Here is a 26621-nt window from a genome sequence, read left to right as displayed (position 1 = left end):
GTACAGATAGAAAATAATTATGATGAGAATCGTAGGATTATCTTGTCAAGCAGAGTTATTTAAATTTATCAAAACCGATTTTTCAAGTAAGATTCAAACGGGTCAATAGCTCTTTTTAAATTTGAACAACCGTCAACCAACAGTAAATCAAGAAATCAGTTTTGAACAGACGTTGAGAACTTGTCTCAATTTATCACCGTGACGATCGTAAAAATCTTCCATTGAAAATATAGAAACTTATGAACCTTGGCGTAGTAAACGACACGCGAGTATAGATGCCAAAATGAATGATTCTGGAACCGTGATTCAAACTCCCGACCAGTTTTGACGTCAAAACTAATGCATGACCGTTTGAAACAGTGGGTAGGGATATTAAACATTCGTAGATCTGAAATATAAATTGACTCGTGTCAGCGGATGTCTACGAATGGAGAACGCGGCAACGTCGCTGATTGACTTTTCATTGTGTATTTGAAAAAGCAGCTCGGCGAGTTCGGCGTGCACAGATAATCCACACCCACGTTCAACGGTTCAACTCTGCCGTTGATTTTCAACGAAATTGGGGTCACACACTTTGAGAAAAGCAAACGTTGAAGGGTAGACGCGAAGTTTTGTCTCTCTGCGCATCTCTGCGTGGAAAGGAGAGAAAACGGAAGATTAAATTAATCTCAAAAACAGGTAAAATAATTCACTCGCGCGCCCCGTCGGCTGTAATTGTATTATCCACAAATTGAGATCGTCCCACCGCAACTACCTGGACATTAATATGAATGAAACCCTGTCCTTCCGATGTGAAATTCTGTCACCTTCCAGATCCGTAAGGTATACACCGAGCTAATAAGGGCGAGGAGAATCCCTCTGGGGAAAAATGTACATTCACAGAAACGAAACGAGCTCCGTCGGTGTCTTTCACATTCCCGTTGATCCATCAAAACCCGCGGTTAGGTACGTATACCATCGGGACAAATAATTCCCATCGGCAGCAACGCGAGGCGAGAAACGAACCGAACTAATCGTCGAGCCATCACGCGAATCTAAGGATTGGCGAAGCGCGTAGCGTCCCAACGTTCTGGGTACCTATAAGTTCTGCACCAGCTACCCCTTTGACTTGAGAACTCGCACCAGGTCGATAAGGCATTACCTGGCAACGCCACCCTGAGCAGCCAGGCGATCCGGCATTAGAACGACTTGGCCAGGAAACGTGCGGAGCCAGTCTCAGACGAGCCCACCAGACTACACGGAGTTCGAATCAGGGACTGGCACACGCCCTGCGAAATCAAGCGTCATCCCCAGCCAAGGGCGATAACAGACTGGGAAGGGGCCGCCATGATTAGCTAAGTGATTGAAGGCCCCACCTTACCGGTTCACCCTCTCTTCTTGATCGGCAATTATTCTGCCAGGCTCGACTCAATACCACGCCGTCTTGAATCTCACCAGTTTTCTTTTCTTTCTTTTATTTATACCAACTTCTCTATTCATACTCTCCTTATTCATCGATGCAAACGCTTTGGTATCAATGATATGAAATGATCGACGCGGTCTGGAAACCTGAAGTCCTTCTCTGCCGACAATATGCTTTCTACTTTTTTTGTAAAAAGAAAAGCTCCTATAATTGCCAGCGCTTTATTCCGAACAATCGAGGCATTAAAAACGTACGGTATGTTTTTCAAGAGACTTAGATACGAAAGTCGCAGACAAATGAAATCAAGTTCTTGGAAACGATAACGTGCAGTTAAGATGATCGTAGGTCAGGACAACTGTTTCTTGGCAGAAACAATCTCAGGTAATCGTATGTCACAAATTCTACGCTCACATCAATGTATAATTATGTCATTAACGCGGGACTTGAATCGTAGAAAAATTTTGTGCTGATGTGTAAAACCATTAGAATTCCATACGAATGATCCAGTCTGTTCAGTACGGAATTTAACATCGGTCGATGCTACGTAACTCGTTTTAAAAGCTCGTCGTAATGAATTTGATTATTCTAGCCACGGTACGTTCATTGCCTCTTTTATTCAGTTCCTGATCAACCAGCTTCGTGCTTTCAGTACTTTGCTCGGCTTTCCATCAACCTCACCTGCCAAGATTTCTTTAATATATTTGCAACGCTGTTAAAAATTTCAGCATTCAAGTATTTCTTTTTTTCACTTCAGTTCCAACAACCTAGCTTCTCAAATGAGATTTTATCACGAACGAAACTCGGAACCACGGGCACGAAGTTCAAGGTTATACCAAACGCTTAGAATGTTATCGGTCATCTTCGAGATGAACCAATTGATCGCGGTGCTCCTTTCGTTGTCCAAAATGAGAAATTCGAGTGAGAATCGGAGACGAAACTAAGTGTCGCGAATCGTCTTGAACTAAGCGGGGTTTTTTGTTTTTTTTTTTTGGGGTGGGGGGTGAGGGTCTTCCGTCTCCCCGAAAACACGTAACATTATACATATTCCTATAATTCAACACGTGAGCTTGCGCCAGGGAGGTAAATGATGGTTGGTGCCGTTTCGTAACCGGCGACAGGATGAACTATACGGTTAATAATATATCTCCCCGAGTTTTGCGGTGCACGCGAGATTTGTTGCCGGTTGGTAAGACCCGGGCGAAGTATATGAAACGGGGCAGGGGCCGAGGGTCGAGCTAATATCAACGCAAATGTTTCTGTTTTGTATGCTAATTGACTACTCTGCATAGAGGCATGTACGTATATATCTATACACCCTATGTGCCACAATTTCTATCTCCGTATACTCCGGCAAGCGCACGTGTACGCGGACACAGCCACAGAGGCGTTTCGTACGACGCATTCGAATATTCCGCCCGTTCTACCCTTGCAAAAATTTAACTTCCCCGAGGAAAAAGCGGCAGTTACCCATCCACACGCACCTCCAACGTTACCCGCAGTCCGATTCAGCGTGCCTGCGCTTGTTTCGTCCCCCAAGCTAAATCGCGGCGACGCCCAAAAGTCTGGCACGAAAAGGAGGCAAAAAACATAAAGGAAAAAATTATGGGGGACGGTAACGCGCAATGGAGCTGTGCGCCCGGAGCCCAGGGCCGACTGCCGGCTGCTGATAATGGTCCCTATAAAGTCCCCTAGGTAACGATCTGGCGGACGAAGGGGTGCCTTCCAGTTTTACTTGGCGCGTTACCCGCGACTCCGGGTGGACCTAGACGCACGTATCGCCACCGGCGACGATGCCCCACATCACTTGATTCCCCGCGTGTCGTATATTGGAACGGGTTGGTAGCTAGGGACGTGATTCCCCGAGAGAGAGAGAAAGAGAGAGAGAGAGAAACAACTGAAAATACATAATCGGTAGTTATCGTGACGATGAGTTTGTACGAAATTCACGCTTGAAGATGAATCTTTGTTTCTATCATCTATTCTAACGATCCTGCTGAATTTTATAATGATAATGATAATGATGATGATAATATAACGCAAGGGAATAAATTTCACTAATTGGGAACGCCGTTGCAGAGGGTCCTCTACTTTCTCTAATACCTTTCCTCGTTTCGGAATTATTTCATTAAATCGTCTTCTCCCTGCCTCTTTGCTGCTACTGCTGTTACTGCTTTCAATCTACTCGAATGGGACAGGTACAATTGTGAAGAAAATTTGAGGGGCAGGAAAAATTTTTCAAGTAAAATATCACGCTGGTACTCGAGAGGAAAAATGGAACGGGAAACGTGGGGGTGGATCGTTTGAAAAAAATCTATTTTACTTCTTGCCTTTGTGGCGATGCTCTTGTAATCTGACAGGCGACACGAAATATTGGATATCACCATATTGCGTCTACGTGTAGGTATATAATTCGCGCAAAATGATTTCACGTACAATATCGTATATTTTGTTAAATAAATTCAAATTATGTCGATAGATGTGAATGAAATTTTTCACGACGTACCCTTGATCGGACAAAAAAAATTGCCTCGCTTTACATCGCAAAAGCATATACAGTAATTATTACTATCGTGAATATTTTCATTTCCATTGTACGAGTTCTCTGCATAAAAACGATATACGCGATGCGGAGGATTGGGATGTGCGAAGATAGGCGCCAGATATGTTTCGTTTGATCGTAGTAGCACAATATGGGGAAAATGAGGGGAACCGACATCCCTGCGCGATTAATTATGATTTAATTGATTAGATCCGTCAGCGGGCGGATATTACACTGACGGCTCTCGCCACACCGTCGTCATTACCTCGGAAGTCTGTTATTAATTTAGAAACTTTTCATACTATGGAAAAGAAAAACTCTTCTTCTTATGTTCTTTTTCTTCTTTTCTCGACTGTCTTTTTATATAAACAGGTAATTGGGCAACGTGTTAATCGTATCGAAAATTAACGAGCATTGCTTACTACGCATGTACAACATTGCCGCTTTTGTATTTGCAAAATGTTGTAAATAAAAAACTAAAACAATGATTTTTGCGAATGGCAAAAATCATCTAGTCAAAGAAATGTCTAGTCAAAAGTCTCTCTTTTACACTTACGATTAAACCGAATCGGCGTTCATATGTATCGATTAAAATGTATTGATTAATTGTTAGTGTTCGTTATATCTTACGTACTTCGTCTCTCCATGGGTTATTCGTATATGTACGGTACCAAGTAAACAATAACAATGAGAAGCTAATATATTTTTTTTTTCTTTCTTTTCTTTTTGAGTGAAAAATAATCGAATGACGCCGTCTCTGGGCGCCTCAAACGACGGCCAGCGTCGCACTGAGGATACCGGCGTCGTTTCTCGTACCCTGGCCGACGCCTAGCCTCGCGCGCAGGCTCTCCTCTCCGAGTATCCTGGAAACAGGAGCAAACGTCGACGAGCACGAGTCCTCGCGTCAACGTAGTAAAACCTCGGCTCGCTGCATGAGTTTCTCAAAAAACGAAACACCCACCTCTTCTGTTAACGATTGTAGGAAAATTTTCAACAATCACACTTTTCAACGGTATATCGAAACTGCGCAGGATACGCCGAAAACGTCAAGAAAAGTAATTGATTTATAGAATTGGAATTCCGAAAGCTTTTGTCTTTTCCAAAAAAGAAGATTCTCGAATCGGTCTGGGTGGAAAGGTTTATGGCACACATTGCATGGCAACGATCAATTTAAGATCGAGCCAAAAGCTGAAGAGAACGTCGAGTAAGTTGCCGCAGAGCGCTGTTTCTCGCAAATGGGGTTAAGTGAAATTGTGAGAACTGTAGTCGAATCGATTTTTTTGCTGCTCTTTTTTTCCGCAGTTCCTTCAACTCTGGATTCACTGTGGGATAGAATTTTATAACGGTATTCATTGTCTTGCATTCTTTCGTAAAAAATAATGGACTACATTCCCTTGAGTGGGTGAAAAACTGTAATCCTTGGTCTCTCCTGGGTTGTGAAAAATGACGAATAACGGCTGTAAAAATTTCCGATGAATCGTTAATTGAGTTCTTTTTCACGCGAGTTTCCGTGGGTATGAGGGTGCGAGCTCAAAATTTATACGGTAGGTGTATAGAAAATGGTAAAAATCTTGGCGGCTCTCCAAGGAGCCTGCCAACTCTTGAACGAAAACTAAATCAAAAATACGTCCGAAGATTCTGTGTACCCGCGCGATCCGGGGGAGAGGGGAGGGTTGAATTTTATTCGAAACGCTTTTATCGCTGAACTTATTTCGAAAGGAAATGTAAATTCCTGCAGTGATATACGAGAACCGCTTTCCTCCAACAATAATTCCTAGCACTGCAAACTCACTGCTACGTATTTTCCTTTACACAATTATTGTACGTTGTATCGTCCTTTTATACGCCCATCGGTCGTCTTTCTACTCCTTTGTAATTTCACCTTATTTCTATCTTCACTCTATTTTACTCGCGTACTTTTACTCCCACCTCAGTTACTCCGTTTAATTCCTTCGCTGTACAATTTCTCTGAATCGCAGAACGACAACTGCAAAGTTGTACATCTACATTCTGCGAATAACACATCTCTCTCTACAAACGTTCAAAGAAGTTTTTATCTCTCTTCCGAATTGGCCGAAGGTTCGAGGTCTCTCATTTAGGAACACTCTCGCAAAACTTTGCACGTGATAATCGCTCCGCTGACACCGACTACCGAACCTTTCTCTTTGATACTGGAGATTGAAAGAGAAGGAGATAAAGAGAAAGAAAGAGAGAGAGGATGAAACTCTCTCTCCACACTCTTTACACCAGTGAATTTACGAAATTTTCGAAATAAACTTTAGAATTTTTCGAAATATCTGTACAGCGAAAGCACTCAGCTTCGCTCAATGAAATCCCGCTCGATCTCATATCGCATATCGGAGATTTATTTTGAGCCAATCACTGATAGCGGAGTTCCGGATAATGGCTTTTCTTCGAAATTAACGTAACCCCGCCTTTGCATACCCTTGAATACTTTACCGGTGGATCTTATCGACTGACAAAGAAACAAAGATCGGATGGAATTCTGCAGGCTAGATGCGATTATTTTTGATTCTAGGAAATGCGCGCTTACTCCAACTGCGTTTGAGCTTGTATTCCTAGGTCACGACCTCCTCTGCACTTCGCGCTCTTGTAATCTGTCCTCGTTTCGTCAAACGAATTACCCGCCGTCCTGAATCCTGATCAAGTTCCAGAACCTATTTCGCTTAATGACAATACCTTCCGGCGCGAACCAAAGATTACCTCGGCCCTTGGCCCTTTGGCCCTTCCCGAAACAGGCTTTTAGTATTCAAGAGAGACACGCAAACTTTTACCTACGAACGCGTAACCTCATCCCCTAAACCCGCCGCACTTATCTACCACTACCCGATAAACCAGCGGATCTCAGCTCGCCCATTCTAGCCTAGGCATTACGTACATGGGCACCTGCGAAAAACTGCTTTCGGGGAAATACAGTCATCATACTAAGGATCCCAATTTCCTACATTCTCAGGCGTTGGGAGCTTCTTTTGTTAAGCGTTCAAGACGCGGATCATTCCGTACAAGTTTCACGAAAAAACGGATATCAAAATGTTGGGAAAAGTGCAGGCAATTTTGAAAAAAATTTACTCATCGTGCAGCGTCCAAATGAATAATATGTATTTCTTATCGAAATGCACAAACGTCAGCACGAAATACAAATATTATTGGCCATGTATTTCATACCTTGGAATTATGCACTCTGATAGGAAAATAAAAATCTTTGCCACTGTCAATTTAATACTAAGAATCGACACTACGGCTTAACTTGTTGAATAATGTTGTAACGCAGTCATGCCAAGGGCCTTGTTTTCCTCCATAACAGGCACCGTATTATTCTATTTACTTCACTTCGAAAAAGAAAGTTCTTGAAAAGAAAATAGCGAACTCAGTAAAATGAAAGCTGGTTCATACCGAATTCCTGATGGCTCTGTACTAAAGTTTGAAGATATAAAATTCCACAGTTTTTTTTATTTATTTTTTTTTTTACATTTTCATCCATCCAATTTATCCAGCATGACGCATTCTCTTTGGATCATCATTATCCAGGAGAAAGATAGTTGTTGGAGAAAAGGATTAATCGCCATTCTCTGCGGGGCTTCTCACGAAGGCGTGGACAAGAGAACTACGTGCGCGGAGGTACCTTGGCGTTGAAATGGTGAATTCTAGACGCGTTCTATTGCCTCTATTGAAGAAGAACTTTCAACGGAAACGACGCCGTCGGTGGCGCGCGGTTCCAAAGTCGGCACACAATGGCGGAGCACTCCGCCCCCAGCCGCTGCACCCTCGCCTGGATCCCGAAGGTATTTTAAATAAATAATTCATTAGGGGTCGTGGTCCGGAGTCGACGGATTGCAATGATTGAATGAAAGGACACGGCGTCGATTAATTCATGGACAAATCGGCATACCTGCGATCTACGTGTAGTTCCACGAAAAAAAAAAAAGAAGAGAATGAAGAAAAAAAACGAAAGAAATTTACACGTGTAATTGATACGGTAGCGTTTGCCTTTAAAATGTTTTGAATTATCCATAGGTCGGATGTGCACGGGAGTGGAACCTTTCAATATAGGTGGATTGAAGGTGATAAACTAATAACAGATGAAAGAGACCGCTGCCTGAGGTGAAAAAATGGGTTTTAAAATACAGAGTCCTCGCTGCGAGATGAAACGTGGCGTGTTTCCCTCATCGATGGAGGAACCGCGAAAAATATACGCGGTCCGTTTTAGCTGAAAAATAAATTAGCCCTCCAGGAGTCAGCGGTCCGGGCAGTGTCCTCGTCTCTTTGTTGTTATTGCTTCCCCGTGTAAGGTATTATTGTTGTTACTTTTTATCCCCAGGTTCTTATTACCGTTGTTTTATTATTATTTTCAGCCTGTGTCGTCCCGTCGTCAGTTGGTAACGTTCAATTTACCCGGTGGCATCAATCTTATCGTTATTTTCTTTCACTCGTGCTTTCCGTAGTTTCTATCTTTCCGTCTTCCTCTCTTACTTCCTTCTTTCATGCCTTCGGGTCTCTCTTGCCACATCCGACAGAATCATCGATCTATCAAGCTCCTTCACGTCTACCATCCCACAACTACGTTAGCTCCGCTAAATTTACCTTCAGAAATAGAGCTTGATTATATTTCTTTGTTTGCCATCTTCGTACCCTTCCTCTCGGTCCTCCCTCTCTCTCCCATTTGTCGTTAATTATTCTTCTCTACGTATCAAATACCACGAACTTTCTTGTTTCTCTCGGTAGTCTGTGTTATTTTTACGATAAATGAAAAAAGTTGGGAAAAATCTACGCTTCTTTTATCACGTATCGAACAAAAGAGACGTAATGGCGGCGACCTGTTCGCCCCTTTTCTCTCTCTCTCTCACCCTCCTTCATAGAAATATACCGAGGAAAATGTCACAGAGAATAGTCACGCTCGTGAACTGGAAAGTCAAACTCTTCTTCTACTTTGCCACCGTGACGTATTTTACTTCCGTCAGTTTGCCCCGCGGTATTTGTTCGATAGGTAGGGGAGGGTCGGGAAAAATCGGCCCCTTGACTAAAACATGATTTTCAAAATATTTCAAGATAACTATTTGTTTCGTTTTAGCCTAAAGATAATGTTTAACGTATGTCGCCCGTTTCCTCTCCCATATAACCTACACGCCACGCGGGTCAAGAATAAGCGGGTATCGATGACCACGAGGAGTGATAGAACAGAAATATTTTTCGCATCCTATTCCGGCTTCTCGCTTATCGCGGGAAAAGAAGAATCGTTCATCCAGGAAGCAGGTGTTTCCTGAAACCGTCACTCGAAACCTTCGGACCAATCGCCCGGGCGGTGTAATTTTATCCAGGCTGTATCTAGCTGGGAGTCCTGCAGGCATTTACACCCCGTTCATCGCGATCCTTGCTAATGGTGTAACTTTATATACACACCCTCTATCACTCTGCACCCTTCTGCCCCTGATCATTTCTGTGAGTTATTATTCCCTGACTTCAGTCAATATGTGGTGTAGCTATCTACAGCGCTTTGGGAGAAGGAGTGAAAGCTCAGTCTGCGAAGGGTGCCTGTGTTCCATGTACCTACGGGTTTCTCGAGCCATCCGTATATTGGACTTTGGAAAACACCGCCACCGCTCTTTTCGGAATTAGAAATTAATTAATTTCAATCTTACGTTGCTCTAGGAACGTTAATTAACCGAGCTTAGCGGTAAAAAGTTGAGTCGCGGAGTTTGACACTCTGGAAGTGGATGTTTTTGCAGAACCCAAACGTTGTGTGATAAAAAGAGCAAACGAATGAAAAAAAAATATATATATGTATACATATCGTGCAACTATTGAAAAAAGGGCGCAAGCGACAAGTTTAAGCGGCTTTGCATTTCTTAATGGCAAAAGAGCGTATATTTTTTGTTCGTTATTCGACGAAGCAGCCTTTGCAACGGAAGAAAATATCGACATCTAAAAATGAAAAACCTTAAAAGTAAACGGGCGTAAGTGCCTGAAATATGTTGTTTTTTTTCAGTAGATATTCAGAAAAACTGGATGAGTTAATGCCAGACGGACGTATCCACCAAAAATCTTTGAATATTTAATATTCTTCAAGAATGAATTAATTTTGGTGGATACACGCCCTTTTGGCATTAGTCCAAAATTTCATTACTGACAGGATGGGATATATTGTCACGTTTAGGGATTTTTCGGAGCCGGTGACTCGTGCAAATACGTTATTGCGTGATCTTTGTTCCGTAAAATATGTTAATTAGTTGAAAATAAATGAGACTCCTCTTTGAAGATAAGAAAAGATAGGGCTTACAAATCAAAAGCACCTAAATTGACCAGCTAATGCGTTTCGCAGACTCGTACTCGTTACTTATCGGAGTTGAAACTTAACCTCAGACTTGGGTATTAAAAATACCGAAGCTGTATCTTCGCCGATTCGAACGATGGAATCGCCCCCCTTTTGCTAAACACGGACTCGGGCAGCAGAACTGCCAAAGCCGCTCCCCTCTGTTAGAATTGGAAATCCGGATTCCGAACCTGACGTGTCTGAATTTTACTTATTTTACTAATCGACTTTTTCCTGCGCTACAGACCAAGATGTTATCCTGGCTATTCACTAGACTTGGGATCATGAAAAAACGATTGCGGAGCAGTATTGATACGAATGAAGAAAGTAGACGTACTTCGGTCGACAGCTTTACTTGTAGTTGGCGTAAAATTTTCATTCATACCAAAACTGCTTACTTGACGTTCGGGGTAGTATCGAGCAACGAGAGAGGATTTTGCGTTTCACTGTTGTACTCTCGGTTTGAAAAATGAAACCTGCCTGGAGCTACACCTAGGCTAATTCAAATTCTTATGGCGGTAATGATGGGCTTTTCCACGTCGCGTACAAACCACCCCGAGTCTGTCCCGCGTCGGGACGAGTAGAAAAAAAAAAATTAAAGTTACCCATCTACCTACCTACCTACCTGGCTCGTAAACTCCAAACTTGGGGAAGACTCGTTTCACTGTTATTACCCACCAGCTACTCCTTGAAATTTGAATAAATTTTAATTTACGATCATGGTAAAATCAAGTGGTCGTTTTTTATCCTCACCGGAACCGCCTTTGCGATATTGAGTACTCGACGATCTTTTTCTGCGGATGCAAACCTACGCATATATATATATATATATATATATATATATATATATGCTATTCAAAGGATCAAAGTGACGACTCCTTGTGGAAAAAAAAAGACAATGCACATAATGAACGAAAACGAAGTCATGTCTGGGACTTCCTTCTCTCCGCATAACAGAAAAACTGGATCCCCGGAGGAAAAAATACAAGTATCCTGTGGAATATCTGTTCAGCGGTGTAAAGCAATCCTGGATTTCTTATACCGCAGCATTGCGTGGCTCGGGGTGAAGTCGGTACGTCGGTTGAACGATCGAAGATCAGATACGTTTAGGAATCGCGCGGCTTCGTGTCTATTGTTCGAGCGTAGGAGCTGCACAGCTTAAAGATGATCTTTAAATCAAGGGCGCAAAAGCTTGCAGGCCGTAAGTGAAATGTATAAAACCATTACTGTTATCCTAGCAGCCCGAGTGGCTCAGCCCGTCGTGTCATTAGGATCGAACGAATGGCGGGTCCTCCCTCCTCCTTCCTCCGCCACTTTTTTTTCCCTCCCACCCGCCGTGTATCCCGCTGGCACATAGTTTCGCGCTCGCGAAATCGTGCAACTCGGTTCTTCCCTATTCCGTCGGCGCCGTTTCCCCCCGACGCCGAATAACACCGCGCCATCGTTTTATTGATAGCCCGTTGCCCGCATGCCTTCAGATCGCCCGATTATTCCTCTCACCCTTATACCCGAGTATTTCCTCTATATCCTCTCGATTTTAAAGGCTCTTTCCTTCCTTCCGCCCGTTTCCAACCAATCCCCGCCGCCTCAGCGAACTCGAGCGTACACCAACCCTGTTTCAAAGTTCTTTGAAGTTTCTCACGGTACACTTTCCATCGCTCCGCAAGATCCTTATACACAGTAATCGCTTTATCCTTCCCGACGTCAGAGACGACGTGGCTGATTATTGCCTCCACCCCACCTTTTCTTTCGGTGCACTTTTCTTCTGCAACACAAGTACAAGCTCTGTCAATGTATACGTGTAGGTACAGGCAGAGGAGGAATTAGCGATGTAAGATACCGCGGTACGAGGAAAATTAATTTCTGGCTCAAGTTCCCATCCGCTTTTTCGCCGCGAATAGCAGTTTTATTAGGCGCTGTAAAAATGGAGAAAAAAAAATAAAATAACCATGATGTTGTGTAAACCCGCGGACTGAATACTTTATTCCGGGGTTTGATGCTAAAAATTACCGTTTTTCTCACGCCTTGTGGAAAACGTCGGTCGTTAAAAAAGAAACGGTGAAACGTATAAATCGCCTGCACCGCTCTACCAAGTAAGATCCTCTCAGCTTATACGAGATGCAGTGGCAACAACTGTCGCCCATTGTAATCGCATTAGTGCGCTGCTCGCCTACAACATCGCGCTCTACATCGGACTGAGTTGTATTTCATAGAACCGACGGTTGGTTATCTCTTGTTTGCTCGTCTAAGAGCGTCTGGGACCGGCAGCAGCCGTACCAACACCGCCCGCTTTCCAGCCTAATGTGCACCTTGCACATTCGTTTGCAGGAACCTCCCATTCCGCGTATAATAATCGCAACATCTCGCGGGGCAGATTACCGATCGTCTGGAGAAAGTAAACGCGTTTCGGGAGTACACGGGTATGACTTCAGTCATCCTGGAAATGTCTATAAATTTTCTAACCCTTGATGTAAAACGTGGAAATGATCTCGGAATTTTATTTCGCCAATTTTCGAAATCAATGTTACGTTTGGAATTTACCGGCTCGTCGATAGTCTCTGACTTCGTTATTCGATGCATTTTGAAGACGTAATCGATTTTTATCAGCAATATTGTTCGCGCATTTTCAGTCGCTTGAAGACGATAGTTTTTTTCTCTGTAACAGAAGAAGATTGTTTTCCTTTTCAAGTTCAGATCATCGTATGAGAAAATGTATTTAGATAATCATTGAAGACAAAACCAAACGTAAATAACTCTATGAATAGAAAAAAATTACCAAGCCCCTTAGTATTGAAAAAGTTCTGCAGTTTCAGTACGGGAGTAAAATTTTTATTACACCTGACTGTTTGTAATAATCTTTTCAGCTATGTACGGAAAGAGGAAGTTTTTTACATCCCGCGGCAAAAAATGACCAAGAAGATGAATGATTCGGGGGAAGAAATAATGTTCAATTAACGTTACAATAAAACAAGTGTTGAAACATTGCTGCATCATCGTTCTCCGTTATAAATGAGTACACCAAAAAATGAAAACGAAGCTGGTGACATCGTTGTTTTATCATCATCATCATCATAATTGTCCAGCCGCGTTGCAATACGACTATTTATTTATACGTATTGTATTAGTTGGGACGTCAAATTTCTTTGTGAAAATAAATTCATGATAAAGAATGCTGAAAGTGTCGAGGCAGGCATAAACGATGCACAAATCAAGGCTATAACTTTTGTTATAGGTGTGAGACCGTACGTACCTTGAAGTGTATTTTCTGTATCGTGTACGTGTGCTGCTGCAGGGGACTCGGTGTCTGCCTAATTGCCAATATTAAAAACTGTATAGTCGCACGTGCTCTAAATGGGCAGAGCAGCAGATGCGAGTTGCCGCTCGGTGCGCGGAGCTCAGTTTTATCCGGCGAAAATCTAATTTCGCAAAGATACCGCTACGGCTGTACCTATACGTATAACACGAACACCCACACCTACACCTCCATAATTATCTCTCGCCCGTAACGAGACTTTCTATATACATATGTATATATGCATATATATACACACACACACACACATATATATATATATATATATATAAATATTGCATACACATTTCTGGTAACATTGTCTGAAAATTCATTGCATTCTTACGTATATATGTCTTCGGGCGGGGTAAAAGAGAGAGAAAAATATTTAGTATACGAGAAGAAAAATACATACATACATACACCTAGTTGAAACTTTTTGGCGAATGAATTTATGGCGCGGGGTATACAAGGTGGGTTCTAAGATTCTATGAGGACGAGTATGGGAGCCCCGTGCTGGGTGGTGGAAGGCGGTGGCGTATAAGCCCTGTAAATGATAACGGAGAGTGGGAGGCGCGGTGGAGGACGATAAGACTCTTAATTGCCCCCTTGTTGCGCTCTCCTTCCTTCCAGCCCTCTCCTGATCTCGGCGAGTCCGTCTTTCTCGAAGAGGAAAGAAGGAGCGGAGAGAGGCGAGAGGCGAGGGTGCGGGGTGAGTTCCCTGCGGGGATCCCAGAGGGCACCTGCTCCACCAGCTTTTCGTCTTCTTGTCTTTTCTCCCCGCGTAAAGGTTATCAATTTGCTATCCTTCCTCGTCCCGCAGCCACGATGTCGAGTGTTGTCTTTGGCTTCCCGAAATTAATAATCTACCATGCTCCTCCAAGCGATAACGAAATTAGTAGACTTTTACTCGGCGCAGTCCGTCTTCTTGCACCCCGATATCATCGTCGTATCAGGAAATAAAGGACGATTAGCCTCGGTCAGAAAAGAACACCGCCTCATCGTGACGTTGACGCTATCGCCTTTGTCGTACAAATTAAAGGGGATCATCTTTTTGCCGATTTTCATTTTTTCTTTTGCATTTTCGTTACTTTTTGCTCCTTTTCATTTTATCGGCTTGTTGGTTTTTCCTTCGATGGATCTTTCTCACGCAAACTTCCGCGAACAAAAGATTATACAGGACACCGAGTTAGCCACTTTTCACGAACGAATCAAGGTCTGGAGAACACAAAAATAATTTTTGTTTTTTCATTTTGCTTCAACGATGGCTCGAAGTGAGAAAGAACTCTCTCTAGCGAAGTAGGATGCAACTTATCTGTATTGCGGGATAAAGTCTGTAAAAAGGTCATTAATGCAGAGATAAAATTTATCCACTAGATGGTTTAAAAACTTTCGAAGTAGTACAATGCGAACATCAAATATGGACGTTTTTATTCTATTCATCATGATCGATCCAAAGTAAAGACTATTCGTTCCCAGAGCCTCTGACCTCAATTTGTCCATGAAAAGTGTCTATAAGCTCGGTCAAACGCAAAAAAGATACCCCGCGAGATCTTGAAAAACTGACTTAATGACAAGCTACGATGACAATTCTAGCTCGTCGAATGTATCACCGTAGCCTTGAATTTTCTTTATTGTTATGTTGACTCTTTCAAAAACTCAGAACCCATGCGATCCTTTTCGCCTCAGTGACCGTATGTGGGTCACGTTTAAACCCAAGTCTCTTCGGTTGGACTTGGAACCAAATAAGATGGAATAGTGACAGTCGACTGTAGTTGAGGGGGAGAGGCCGGCATTTTGTTAAACAGCCGAAACCTTTCACAAGCAGCCTCCGTCGTCCCGATGGTGCCATAATTCTTACGCAACATTGCCGATATACGAATGATAGAGGGCGTCCGCAAATCATCCGTAAAGCACATATATGTATATATATATGCATATATACATGCGTAGCCACCGACCTACATCAGCGCGCATCCCGCGATTGTGCATTTTCACACGCTCTTAACCACGCAGATAAGAAACTTGGAATCCCTCGCACTTTCCATCCATCAGTTTTTAGAACGGGTTTCACATAAGTCATTCTCTCGATTGTACTTGATCCTACCTCGTATGGAACCAACGAACCCAACGAAGATTCTTTGCCTCTGAGAGAATGAATACTTTTCAAACCACGCCCGGCGCAAAGTCATAAAATTTTTACAAACATTATTTATTAATTTCCAACAATTGCTACAGTTACTAATTTTTGCCCATGCAAATAACAGCGTTTCAAAATTTTCGGCTGCGCATTACTGGACTAACAGCCTCTTGAAATGTGCTTTTTAAAAGCTGTTCGACTGAACGACCAGATCCCGTCGCTGTTTCGGTGAATAAAAAATCACTCCTTCGGCAGCGCGGATCGAGGAGAAGTCGAGTGCAGGTTCAGAGAATCTTGACTCGTAGCTGAAATAAGAAAAAACGGCGTAATAAAAATGGTAGATTTTGTGATAAACTGCTGTCGATGAATCACCGCGTGGCAATGTTTTTTTTTTTTTTTCCCCCGTTATAGATTTACGACGACTGATCTGTACCCACGCATCCCTGCACCCTCAGCGTGCGTGTCGATGCAAATGCGTCGGTACCTACATGAGCGGAGAATATCGCTGTGGTTTTACGTGAATAAACTTTGATCCAGTGCCTCTTGAATATTAATAGGCAGTGTGATCCCTTCCTATAAACATGTTTATAGGCCTCGGATATATTTTTTTATCTCCGCGGTACGCCCCATAGCTTTTTACACCGTGAATTCAATGCCCCCTCGCCCTCCCGCCGCAGGTTAGAAATTTCTCGAGGTAGGCAAAGTAGGCGCGGCTAATGGGCCGAGGATGTGAAAATCCTCGACGTAACCGACCTTTGACCCCGCAGAACGCTGACCTCGTGCCTTCGAAGTCAGCAAGTTTTTTAAATCCGTTTTTACGATTATCTCTCTCTTTCTCCCTTCTCTTGAGAGAAAAAAGAAAAGCATACGGCTTTATACTCGAACCCTTTTAACTTGTTCGCAAATTACTTGGTGGATGAGATGCTCACAGGTGGTTAAACTCCTCCGTTATACGGGTGCGCTCAGGCCCTCGTTCTCGCCTCTTCTTTTATTCCATCCGATCTCACTCCGCTTCGCAGGAGGTGCGAAAAGGCAGGTGAGTTGAAGAGGTATAAGGCACCGCTATATTATTATACCTTGCGCAGAGCGCATGTACTCACTTCTAACTGCACCGGCAAACTCTGATACACCGCCAGCGTATTCAGAGTTCAGAGTTCTCGCCTATCTCAAATTGAATCTTCCGGCAGTCTCGTTGCGGTCTATTGAACTGGTTAAAGCGGCAGGGACAGGTGAGGAAGTCGCCTATTCCGCGGCCTGGCTTACGTCTTTGTAGTTTCTCACTCAGACCTCGCAGAAATCTCCTGGGGAAAAATATACCTGCAATTTCCGTCGTTTTACATTGATTCTTCGATCAGTCGGGCCCAGTGTCAAAACTGAATATTGGCACCTTTCGCCGTGTTATATATTCAGCGCCTATCGCTTACGTTGGACTAAACCGTCCCTCGATGGGTGAAAGGAACGTCACAAAAGAGGTTGGAACCCCTTTGATACTGCAGTCTTAAGGGCTGCTCGAGAGTCTTCGTTGGACGAGTTTGTCGGGGACTGCGAACGAATGGCCCAGATTTAAATTCTCGCTTGTAATCGAGGCTAGATGTAGGTACCACCTTGCGTTTATCCAGGTTAACGGGTTACGCCACGGTTCTTGGCACTCTGACAACGATCGCATTCGCCATTTCTACGGATAATTACTCTTTTATAGTTGGAACGAGAAGAAAAGAAAAGGTAACTCTCTAACGTACAAAGAAAAATCATGCAAACGAGTGCAAAACACTGATGTATACCGATGAAGAACCATTATTGGCGTTCGTCTGAATCAATTGGCAAAGAAAAGTTTTTCGGGTCGTTGGTGATACTGGGAAAGAAATTTTTTACGTACACTTTAGGCAAAAATAACTGGAACCTTGCCAATCGCCTTCGTAAAATGTCCGAACGCTCGCTCTTTCTGAAGTTTAATTGCTTTTATTACTTTACCCGTAATGGTGCCGGTTTGATGAACGCGATCAAACGAGCCAGCCTTCATCTTTCGCGGAAAGATTTTCCGTGCCAGTCGTGCCTCGTCTCTCATCACGGATTTCCATTCTCTTTATCGCATATTCGGAACGCTGACATTTCGTACGTGTGCAATTGCTCTGTGTACCTACTCGCTACCTACCGTCTAGAGTCCAGAGGGATGAGGAAGAGAGTCGGAGGGGTTCACGATTTCGAACGAGTAAATAAGAGGTCCCGGTACTCAAGGAGAATTGCGATCAGAATTCGTAGAGAATCGCCAAGGAGCAAACTTCGGCACCAGCTAGAAGTCTGGCGCCCAGTGCTGCTCATTGGGTCCGCAAGTCACTGCAGGGACGCCATACCGGGCCAGCTAGCCAGTCAGCCAGTCAGCCACCCGCCGCAGCCGATCAGAACGAGATGACAGATCAATACGCACAGCTCGGCTCTCACCCTCTGTCTCTCTTTCTGCCTCTCTGATTCTCCCCCATTCTTCTCTCTTTCCAATGCAAAAGCTGGACAGACTTTTCTGTCACTGCCTGCGTGTGGACCCTTTGAATTCTGACTTCGTAAAGCGTTCGCACTGTCCAACGACTTTCCACTCGTACTTTCAAAACAGCGATGCACGCTACTGATTTTACCGATACAATTCGGATGTGACGCAGTGAAACCCCCTTTATCACCTCATGGTATATGTAACTTGCTTTCATTTCTGTTGGAATCGTCGGTACTTAAGTGTTGAATATAACCATTGAAATTTGCACTGCCACCATAACCTGGCTCAGCATATCTGACTATGGATTATTTGAATGGTTTCAATTTCGTCGTACGGGTTTTCTTAAAATTTGATCCTACCAAGTTGAGCTTCAAGCACTCCCGTTTTGATATCCCTTTGAAAATGATTTCTGACCCGTATCTCCCATCGGCATACCCTGTGTACGTCGTATCGCTTGGTTGTATGGTATATGCGGTATGAGACCGGCAGTTTCCACTGGTTTTCTGCCAGACTTTTCTCATCCTTTTATATGATAATCGGGACGTATTTGCTGCGGAGCTCACGTATAAACAGGGAAACGATATTGGGGCCAAGGAGTGCAGGTTCTTTTCGAGCCACCGTCGAGCAACCGGGCGGCTAGAGGGCGATGAGTTTGTTCGCAGTGGCCCTCCGCTTTCTATTCTCATTCCATTTTACTCCTATTCTCGACCGAGGTTTCTTCTCATCCTGTAATACTTTTCGTTTTTATACACCTACACGACGTCTACACACGTGGTGAGGAATCTCTTCCTTTGCCTGCCACCAGGCTTATATCTTTCACTGCAAATACCCGATCGAAGTGTCTACCCGGACCCCATTCGTTTACGTATTTCCGATTCTCGGCAGACTTTTCGTTTATTTACTCCTTCTTCACGGTGCAGAGCCGTCGGTAATGCTAATGGAGTGATTACAGTGTTCGAACTTCACCTTATACAGCGCCTTAAGGGCACGACGACGCAAGCACAGGGTCGCGACGGGTGAAATGTTCCTAAAACAAAACCCGTTCGTGGTTCTAATTAATTATTCATGGAGTACGTGTGGGGGGGCAGTTTTATGGTCACTTGGTTCCGGGCTGTACCGGATGCCACTCGACCTCCACGCTGACACTTAAATTTTAACTGCTTCGCCAAGTCCTTTTTGCGGCCACTGGCCGAAACCGACCTTTGATCATCGCGGCTACTTGCTTTTCGCCACTTTATGCTCGGTGCCCGCCATTTCTCTACTCGACCACATTTTTCCTACCCTTGCTTTAACCGCAACCGTATGACAATTTATTCGTCTGCAACGTAAAACGCGGGACGCAGACTCCCCGCGACATTTCATACGTGTAAGCGTATATCACTGAAAATCTCGCGGGTGTGTGGCTCCTCTGTCACCCTCAAAGATGAATTCTTGAGGCATTTTGCACGCTTCGTGACGGACGCGATGCACGTGCTCGCGCTGAACCACGTGTCATTCGTCTCTTTCGCAGGCTCGTAAATATGCTCCATAAAGTCCGTTGATACGAGCACGTAGCGTGTTTCGTAAATTTCGCGATGAGTACGTGTCGGATAATATGTGCAGGCCGCCCCACCCAGTTGCAGTTCTTATTGTTACTGCGGTGGAATGCTGCTCCAGGAAACCAGGCACAAGGAGTCGCTCCTGCGGTTCCCCGACTTTCTCCTCTCTCGCTCTCCTGCTCTCTTTCTCGCTTTCTCTCTTCGCCCTCCGCACCAGGGTGACGGGACGTCTCCCCGTCGCTGCAGGGTATTTCAAGCAGTTTCCCCAGTTTTCAGACCATTTCACCTCCTCGACTTTCCACGGTTACTTTTCTATTGTCGTAACTCCCCGGGCTTTAATTTTATTTTACACTCGCCTGCCGCTCCTCTCTTCTCCTCTCCTCTCCTCTCCGCGCCCCTGCCCTCTTGTAGACACGTACTGTGAAACTGACGATTCCTCCTTTTACGCCCACGTTTACAACACCAGATACATCCTACGGAGGAATCATTGCCAAAGCCGAATAAGTCGCGGACAACAAATTTCATGCTCAAATCCAACTTTACCGTGAGGAGAGAAGGAGCGAAGGAAAAAGCTGGCATCTTATTGAAAGTAGATCAAAGTTCGATTTCATCTTGTGGATATACCTACTTGAAGAAGAGACGTCCAATCGGGATCCGGCTCCTGATTAGCCGCCTTTTCGATGGATTATACAGATTAACTCGGTGATGATGATCAGGGAAAGTTTTCACGTAGTCGAAGAGTGGCTTACTTAACTACGGATTATATTGTATAATCGAATCGGCGGCTATCTCATCGGCGTAATTCGAAAGAAAAAGATTGATCAAGGGTTCCTGCGTGATGCCAACGGGGGCCGAATAAACAGCGACGAATTCCGAGGCTCGTGAAGCCGACGAAGGGGCTTCAGGGATGCCGGGGCGTGAGATCTGCAGGTTAAAAAAAAAGAGAAGCAGAACAAGAAAGGGCAGAGGAGAAGTAGAAGAAGAAGAAGAAGAAGAAGAAGAAGAAGAAGAAGAACCTCGGAGGGTTTGTGTATCGGTATTTAATCGAGACTCGGGAGTATTTGTATTCCGCGTTGGTACCGCCGCGTTTATATGACTCGATGTTTTTCATCTGCGTCCAGAAAAAAACAACGCTACGGCGGCAACGGGTCGAGGAAAGCCCAAGGAAAACCGAGGCGAAAACCAAGGAAACCAAAGGGCTTTTTCCTCTCCGTTGAAGTCGGCGCACGTATCAAACCCATCCCCCTCTCCCTAGTGTGCAACCCCCGACAGACAAACAGACAGGCGCATCAGCGAAACCATGCGCGACATCTGACTCGCCTGATCCAATCGAATTGCGACTTATGATATATTACATTAGGTTAGGTTAGGTTGAATTACGTACTTGTTCATTTTTCGTGACCATTTATCGATAATTTTTATTTTTATTTTTTTTGTTTTTTCTCCCACTTCTAACTCAACTCGTTCGTCAGATACAAGATTTACAGAGTGTACGGCGTTCAGAATTGATTTCAACCATAGAAGTCATACAAAAAAAATATTTGTTACTGTCAGCGACAAAAATTAGATTTTCGTTCGCCGTTATTGTAGCTGCATATCGATATTTACATTTTATACGTGCCTAATATCCCCGAGGTATGACATACATGCTTATCGGTGTGGTAATTGTAACTCTGGGTAATTGTTGGGCCGAATGTACGCCCCCCCCGCCCCTCCGCCCCTCCAAATCCCAAAATACGTGGATTCCTTCGCGGCTCACCAACGCGGTACTTCGGGGGACAGTTTGTTATAATTACTGACTCAGACGGTGGCGACGATACCGCACGTTGCCGCACTGGCTCCAAGTAATACGCTCGGCAGTTACGAGTAATGCGAATATTCAAATGCTAATTCGAAACGCTGGAAATTACACTTTGCCAAAATCTGGAACGCCCACGCCCAGACGCAATCGAACGCGCTACGTTCGTACATGCGGGGCGAACAATTTCTCTCTTATATGCAGAGTATGGTTCTTTTTTTTTGGTTATTTTATTTATTTATTTTTGTTGATAATCAACTTGATTGTGTATCGATGTGTTTTAAAATGAAAAAAAAATTTCACTACTCAATAACGAACTGTTTTTTTTTTTTTTTATTTTCGTTAATCAAAATCCTTCTATTTTTATGTATCTATATTTCCGCCACAGCCGATAAATTCTTACAAAATCTTTCGGAACGTGTCGTTAATTGACAACAAATTGTCGCATCGCATGCTGCAGGTAATAAATGTCGTCGAGACCCACCAATGATCGTCAAATTTGTCAATACTTGGAGAGTTCGATCGAGTGTCGTAAGGGAAGTAGAATTGATGGGAATTTTGAAGAGTTTCGTTGGTTTTCTCAAGGTTATTTCTGTCATGCGAAAGCAGAGAAAATCCCGGCATAAACCAAAGGACGAACGTCTTTTCGCAAAAGTGATGAATTCTCGGGGAAAGATTTCGTAGCTTCGCAGTTCGGAAAATACGCAGTGTATTCCAGATGGGATATACGTGTACGTGTGTGTGTATTTACATAGATGCAAATATACGTGCGCAGGCTACGAGCCTATATACCTACCCTGCGGCAAAGTGTTCAATTCGGGTGAAGAACTTCTTCGGCTTATCGCAATTACCATTTCACGTAGCAATATTAATCTAAAACTTTGAACGAAGCTTACTCGCGTCATTTAATTTTCTGCCTCTTTCACCCTCCTTTGACTCCGTCCTCTTCCCTCCCCCCCCCCCCCCCTTCCCCTGTTCCCTGTTTCTATATCTCGTTACTCTTTCTCCCTTCGTTCCTTCTCTTCGAGTCACTTGCCGAATACTCCGTGTCGTCGCGATGAAAATGGAGTAGGTTAGCCAGGCATGGCTTAAAACCTCGGCCTCGTTTAAACTTTACCCATGAACATTTAAAAGTACAATTTGTCAATTTCCTCTATCTCTCTCGCTTCCTCTTGTTTCGTGTTCTATCCCCCCCAACTACCGGCTTCGTCTTGTTCCCGCGTTCGTTCGCGTTTATTTAATTAGTTCTTAAAGTGATGCTGATGTACCGCGAGGTGCATGAGAACTTGAAGAGTCGCGGCACTTTTACCCACCGTCGAAGTCAAGCCTGAGGTTTCGTTATTACACCGAGCAGCGATAAATTGCATGTTTTCAAGTTTTCCTGTCAATAAGCCAAGATAAACGGCGAGCCAATTTTACTAATTAATGTTTACCGATGTTTTCGCCTTCTGCCGAGAGTTCGCCGGGCAATTTCTACTCTAAACTTCCAAGTACTCGGCATATACTTTTAAAAAAGCCTCGCTCCGATGATTTATGCCTTGATTAACTAACGCCGCCTGATGACAGAACAGATAAATTACGACAAACACTCTTTGCCTGCACCCTCGGTTTACAATTTTTATACGCTCCTGAAGATGGACTCGATGCGATGTTGCTCTCTGATCGATATACCGCCGCATCGCGTGTGAATAGACCGTATCGATTCCTCTTTGAGTTATAATTATTTTTGATTTCTCGCTGTCCTGAATTCTCGACAATTCCTTCTACCGTTATAATCTCATAAAATTAATAACATCGGTGTAGGTGGCACTCCTCAGGTTGTCGGTAGTTGTGCGTGTGTGCGTTTGCGTCTGTAAGTGAAACCTATATAAACGTATAATCCACAATGTATTTGCCAACTGCGAGTTATTGGCTTAATATGGCGCCACCCTGGGGCGCTGAGAGTTTAGGAAAGAGAATATCGCTCGGGTAGTGTTTTATTACCGATCCATCCCGGTATTATATTAAAACCACATTAACCGCAAACGCCCAAGTACCAAACTATAAAAACTACCTGACGCTAGTCGCGTATTTGTTGTACATTCGCACGTGTCAACGACGCAACTGTATTTCCCATTCATAGGTGTATTTTTATTATTGTTGTTGTTATTATTATTATTGTTCAAACCTTTTGTCCACTCGATGCTCCAATCATCACGAATTAAAAAGGCGGTCGCACGGTCTGCCGAAATTTGAAAAATAATTTTTTTTTTTTCGAATATACGTGACACGCGTAAAAGTCTGAATCGTGCAAATTGAAAAAGCGTGTAACATTACTTCACACATTGAAAATTGTTTATCTCTGTTCATTCGCCAATTATCAATCGTTCGTATCGTCCACACGTGTCATATATTCGGGATGCGGGATAGTCTTCAGCACGTTCACCGTTCGCCTACTTCGCCCCGCGACTAATATTTGCAAACGTTCTCAATTCCCTTTGGACTTGATTTACCATCTCTTTGTCGCTGTTTCGATGCTGTACCTAGTTGATCGACGATCTCCAGTATCCTCGAGGGACGTCCGAGAGCGAGATTGACTGGCGGTTCGGAAAACAGTTTCATTTATACTATTCGATTTGTAGATCGATCTCGTCGAACAATGATTATACGGACACACGCGGACAATCGTTGCGAGTTCGGCAAAGCGTGGGAGGAAAAGAGGGGGAAATTATAGTAGAGGAATCAACGAAGCGTCATCAAACGCGTGAATTTCTCTCGTCTGGCTATCGCGAGGAAAAACGGAGTGAATCGCTTATCCGCTCTTTTCGCAGGAAAGAGGGTCGAAAATTCGGGAATCTACCACCATACTTCGGTTCACTGGGTATTAGGTTATTTTTCTTCTTATATTGGAGTACTCACATAGAGAAAAGTAAATCGCATCGAATGAGAACTCTTCGTACAAAGCTTGTCGGAAATATTCGTAATGATTCTTTGAGTTTCCATTGGTTTATATAATGTAAATGAAAAATGTATAGCCTTGTACGATGCTGGAAAGGAAGGAAAAGATTAATTATCAAAAATTTCAATACGTACCTATATTTGTTTAAGATATAATAACATGGAACTGAATTTTACTGTAAATAAAAAAGAATAAAAAAATTTCGGAACATATCCAAAGCTGCGGATGAATATTAATGGACGTTCATGTGTCCGACTGAACGTCGATTGTGTTTCGTCATAATTCGGATTAAAAACAAGATATGAAATTCGGTACGGGACCGCGTGCGTTCATATTTACCCCGAATCAGTTTACCTGTGGACGTAACATGGTATGCACGCATATGCATGCATGCCTTTCGAAGGCTTCGATTGAAGGTTCGAAATTTTCAGCGTCAAGTATCACGGACACCCTTTTGTAACATCGCGAACACACAAACGCGGTATATGCAGATCGAGTTGCCTGTATGTAACATTGATGCGGAGCACCTGCAGTGATGATCATTGATTCGTTAAACCAGTGAGTGACGTCACGAGGGTAAAATCGTACGGTTATTTGAAATGAGCTCAGTGGCTTTGGCGGTCGGCCAAAATCCTCGTCACAAAACACGGTGTAGGCATCTAGCAAACAGGTCCAACAGAGAGGAAATAGGCCTGGTTTTATACCGGGATCGATATGCTTCCCTGCGTCCCGCTCTCTTCCCTCCTCTCGCTGCCGCCCTCTCCGCCCTCCCCCCCTCTCTCTCTCTCTTCTTTTCTCTCTTCCCTCTCTGTATTTGCCGTCGGAGAGTGCGTGAAAATATCCCGTAATTCCTCTCCCCCACCTTCTCTTTTTCGCTCTCTCGCCTGACCATTGGCCGGTGGGTGGATGGGCAGGCAGGCAGGCAGGCAGGCATGCCGTAGGCACGTACGTACACTCCTCTTGTTCACTCGACAAACTGTACCCCGTACGTATAACCTACCTACCTACCTACCTACCTACCTACCTTCCAACCTACCAACCCTCCTAACCACCTACTGCATTGTACGTACTTATGGCCCACGGTATATTGATTCCCAGCCTTGTTGGCTCGCGTAAAGCCCTGGTCCAGCATCTCGCGGTAAGGGAACACCGCTTCCAGCATCCTCCCGACCCTGCAGCCCACTCTACAACATCTCGTTCGTGGTATCTCGTACCTATTCCTGAGGGTCGTGCCAAAGCGATCCTCTTCCATTCTTGCCGGAGGGAAAGACCAGACGCGTCGCCGCCGACTCACCGTAAAATGCATGTATATGGTATGAACATGGACACACACACGTACGCGTTGCACCTAAATCTATGGGACCTTCTTTGCCGACTAAAATACACTCGTGGTTCTACCTATCGCATATCTTCTCTGTATCATTTTTCTATGCTGCAACAGATCGGCTGAGTATACCCATGCTGTTACGTTATTCCTGATGTTTGGTGAATTCATGAGAAACTGTAACGACAGTTGTAGTCCTTATATCCTGACTTATATTTTTCTCCGTTACGCTCCTTGTTCAGCGACAATTCACGGTCTGAAGCCACGATAGACGATACAATCTTAGTCGCTGGAGCTGATCACGCATTAATGTACTTACGACGTCTAAGAACTCGGCGTGGCTGATCCTTAACGAATGGAGCTTTCGATATCTCAGTATCTCGGCAACAGAGAACGGAAGACGAAGGTCTGAGCTCAAATTTTCTCAACGAACCTCCAACGCGTTCTCTACGGCAACGCCACGTCTTCAATCCGCTTCAGAATTACACTTAATGCCGTCTTACTTCGAACTAATTATTCTGTAAGGTTGTCAGAGAAATACAAATCAGAAATTCACATTGGTGGTTTGGTTCTCTCGAGGAATAAGCGGATCACGCGCGAATAATTAACGGGAGGTTTTGATGAATCGTTGAAATTCCGACACTGTACATATATCAGCGTTCGTGTAATATTTTCGTGCTACCGTGAAGAGGCAGTGATTTATCACTGATTTCAGCACCACATAGCAGCTACGAGAAGAATTTTTCGTCTGCTCAGAGTCAAATCCACGTCGTTACCCGTATGGACGGACTGTATAACTCTGTAATCCATAAATCATTACCGCGCATTGAACGGATGACA

General features: G+C 43.9%; 1 protein-coding gene across 3 annotated transcripts in view; it reads left to right on the top strand.

Annotated features, from left to right (window-relative positions):
- The window catches only part of mib1 (mind bomb 1), a 248572-nt gene that overhangs the window by 170567 nt on the left and 51384 nt on the right, over window positions 1-26621 (top strand). The window lies entirely within an intron of this gene.

Source organism: Neodiprion pinetum, chromosome 2 (genome assembly GCF_021155775.2).
Source record: "Neodiprion pinetum isolate iyNeoPine1 chromosome 2, iyNeoPine1.2, whole genome shotgun sequence".
NCBI lineage: Eukaryota > Metazoa > Arthropoda > Insecta > Hymenoptera > Diprionidae > Neodiprion > Neodiprion pinetum.
Note: the sequence above shows the minus strand (reverse complement) of the source record. Positions and strands in the feature narration are given on the sequence as shown.